The sequence below is a fragment of the Bidens hawaiensis genome, unplaced genomic scaffold, assembly GCF_021521415.1.
Source record: "Bidens hawaiensis isolate Kalapana, Puna unplaced genomic scaffold, B.hawaiensis_p1.1 tig00001721_1, whole genome shotgun sequence".
Taxonomy (NCBI): Eukaryota; Viridiplantae; Streptophyta; class Magnoliopsida; order Asterales; family Asteraceae; genus Bidens; species Bidens hawaiensis.
The window spans coordinates 944,431-948,312 of NW_027491098.1; positions in this window are offsets into that span (position 1 = coordinate 944,431).

Here is a 3,882-nt window from a genome sequence, read left to right on the forward strand (position 1 = left end):
CAAGATAGGGCAAGAGAAAGAGCGCATCAGGCTGAATCACCGCGCAGCAAAGAGAAGAGGGCCAAACAGAACTCTGTATGGTCCAGGTTGCAGCCAACAAATTTTTCTTCCGCAGAAAAGCAAGCGTAACCAAGCTCACCCCAGCCCCAAAAAGATGTTCGTAATCGCGGGGAGGGTGACAAGAGGGAGGGCGGTAGAGATCCTAGCAGACCTCTGCCAAGAATATGGACTCCCCTCACTAAAACACCTTCACAGGTGTTAAGTACTGAGAATGTTCAATTCAAGCCCCCCAAGCAACTACACTACAAGGGACCGCAAAACAGTGGCAAATATTGTGAATTTCACAGGTCCCCGGGCCACAACACCGACGCATGCCATCATTTAAAGGATGCGATCGAGAAGGATGTAAAATCAGGCAGGCTGGCTCACTTGGTGAAAAACCAAAGAATAGAAGATGAGCAACCGGAAGGAGCCTCTGCCAGCAAGAAATACAAAAGAATCTGTGTGGCTGAGGGGGGACGACAAGGGCAGACGTCAAATAAGAGAAGCGCGTAAATCCACGGAGATTGGCGCGAGCAGCAAGTCATCTTCCCAAGAATCAGGGGAGGCCCTTCAATAAGCAGTCCTCTCGTCATCACCACACACATTGCTCATTACGAAGTGTCAAAGGTCCTGGTGGACACTGGAAGCGAATCTGACATTATGTATGAGCAATGTTTCAGAAAGTTAGACCCGGCAGACCAAGCGCGGCTCGAAATTGTGAACGCACCAATCTGTGGTGTTTCAAATGAAATCATCCATCCCCTAGGCCAGATTCAGTTTGAACTAACTATGGGGGATGATGAGCACAAGCGAGCCGAAGTTGTCAACTTCTTGGTCTTGCCCACCACGTCATGCCACAATATGATCCTGGGTAGGGGAACGATTGCCCAATTTAATGTTGTACCGTCGCCAGCGCACGGCGCATTGGGGTTCCCTACACCAACAGGCGTAACATTTGTTTACCGCGATCATTTGTGCGCAGTGACAAGTACGCCGCGGGAAGGGAGAATGAAACTTCCAATGGCGGACAATGCGCCAGAGAAGTGGATTTTAAACCCAAAATTCCCAGAGCAAACGGTCACAATTGGCGCTACCATTTCAGACGAAACGAGATTGAGAATTAAAAGGTTGCTCACAAAATACACGTCGGTTTTCGCGTGGCAACACTCCAAAATGACGGGGGTCCCGCGAGACTTGGCGCAACATTCTCTTAACACGTTCAAGTCGGTGGAGCCAATTGCTCAGAAAAAGAGAATCATGGGGGATGAAAAGGCGAAGGCCATGAATGAGCAAGTGGAGGACCTGTTGCGCGCAAACATCATCCGCCCGATCCGATACCAGACGTGGGTAGCCAATCCTGTGATGGTAAAGAAAAGCAACGGGTCATGGAGGATGTGTATTGACTTCAAGGACCTCAACAAAGCATGTCCGAAAGACTGTTACCCTCTCCCAAACATCGACGTAAAGGTGGACTCCGTGGCGCCATTCAAGCTCAAATGTTTCCTGGATGCCTACAAAGGCTATCACCATATTCAAATGGCACCACAGGACGAAGACAAGACTGCCTTCAGAACCGACAAGGGTGTTTTTTGTTACACAAAAATGCCCTTTGGTTTAAAGAATGCGGGCGCCACCTATCAGAGACTTATGGATTCGGTTTTCAGTGAACAAATCGGAAGAAATCTAGAAGTCTACGTTGATGATTTGGTGATCAAGAGCAGGGAGGAGAGACAGATGCTCAAAGACATCGAGGAAACTCTTCAGCGCCTAACGGAAGTTAACATGAAGCTCAACCCGAGCAAATGTACTTTCGGCGCGGAAGAGGGGAAATTTCTTGGTGTAATGGTCACTAAGGATGGTTTCAAGGTGAACCCTGAAAAGGTGGAAGCCATCCTTGACATGCCTTCACCATCCACCATGAAAGAGGTTCAGAAGCTGAATGGTAGATTGGTGTCAATCAACAGGTTCCTAGCGAACCACGCCAGCAAATCTACTCCATTCGTTAACACTTTGAGGAACTGCTTGAAGAAGAGCCAATTCAAGTGGACGCCTGAGGCTGAGCAAGCTTTCAGTGAGATAAAAGAATGTCTCATAAAGCTGCCCGCGCTAACAGCTCCACTTCCTGGCGAAACCCTTACATTGTACCTGTCAGCTGGAGACCGCGCCATCGGCGCAGTATTATTGGTGGATCGCAAGGGGATCCAAACGCCAATATACTATGTGAGTCGGGTGCTGACAGACCCTGAGACGCGCTATTCCATCATGGAAAAGTTAGTTTTGTCACTAACACACGCGTCGCGCAAGCTCCATAGATACTTCAATGGTCATCCTATTGAAGTTCTGACTGGTTACAACATCCAGCAAGTCTTGCGACGCCCCGCGCTCTCCGGAAGGCTGACAAAGTGGGCGCTGGAATTAGGTGAACACACGATCACCTATAAGCCTCGTCCAGCAATAAAGGGTCAAGTTTTAGCGGATTTCATCACGGAAATCCAGAGGGAAAGATTGAAGAAGCTCAGCGCGAGGTAGACCCTCCGCGAGCAAATGATGAAGAAGATGTTTGGAGGCTATTCACTGATGGAGCCTCGAACAGCGAAGGGTCCGGCGCAGGCCTCAAACTGATGGACCCTGATAATCATGAATATACTTATGCTATTAGATTGGACTTCAAGAGTACCAACAATGAGGCTGAGTATGAAGCCTTGCTGGCTGGTCTGCGCATTGCGCGCAAGTTTGGAGTTAAAAGGCTAGAGGCCCATGTTGATTCTTACTTGGTAGCTGCTCAGGTCAACGGCCTTTATGACGCCAAGGAGAACACAATGCCTCTATATCTAGAGCAGGCAAAAAAGCTCGTTGAACAGTTTGACTTCTTCAGAATCATACACATCTCGCGCAACGAAAATAAGTCTGCTGACGCGTTGAGTAAGATGGCTTCAACTAATTTTGATCACTTTGGCAAAGATGTCAGGGTGGAAGTGATGAGCAACCCGTCAGTGCAAACGCAATCTGTCCTTGTAATTCATACAACCCCTTCATCCTGGATAACTCCAATAATGGAATTCCTGAAGGAGGGGAAGTTACCGGACGATCGCGCACAGGCGAGAAAGATAAGACACAAGGCGCAGAACTATGAACTACTTGATGGTACATTATATCGACGCTCTTACCTGGGACCGCTCATGAAATGCCTGGATGCTGAAGAAGCAAGCTATGTGATTAGGGAGATTCACGAAGGAATCTGCGGAATACACGCTGGCCCGTGCATGGTGGTTGCCAAGGTAATGAGCTCAGGCTACTATTGGCCAGGCATGTACTTGGATGCGCTGAAAGAAATCCAAAAATGCAAGGCATGTCAGAGCTACGCGCCAAACACCATGCGGCCAAAGAACAACTTGATTCCGGTGACCTCTGCATGGCCTTTCCACAAATGGGCCATTGATATTGTGGGGCCCCTGCCGCAAGCGCAAGGGCGAGTGAAATTTTTGGTAGTGGCGATAGACTATTTCACAAAATGGGTTGAGGCCAAGCCACTAGCAAAAATCACAGCTGAGGCGATGAAGCAATTTATCTGGAGCCACATCATTTGCCGTTTTGGCCTTCCTATGGAAATTGTGAGCGACAATGGCAAACAATTCACTGACAGGAAGATATCCAGCTGGCTCAAAGAATTGCACATCAACCAAATCTTCACTTCGGTCTACCACCCTCAAGGGAATGGCCAAGTGGAGCGCGCAAATCAAAGTTTGTTAAATGGGCTGAAGAAAAGGTTGGAGGGAGAATCCCATTCTTGGGTCGAAGAGTTACCTAATGTCCTGTGGGCGCACAGGACATTAAGCAAAA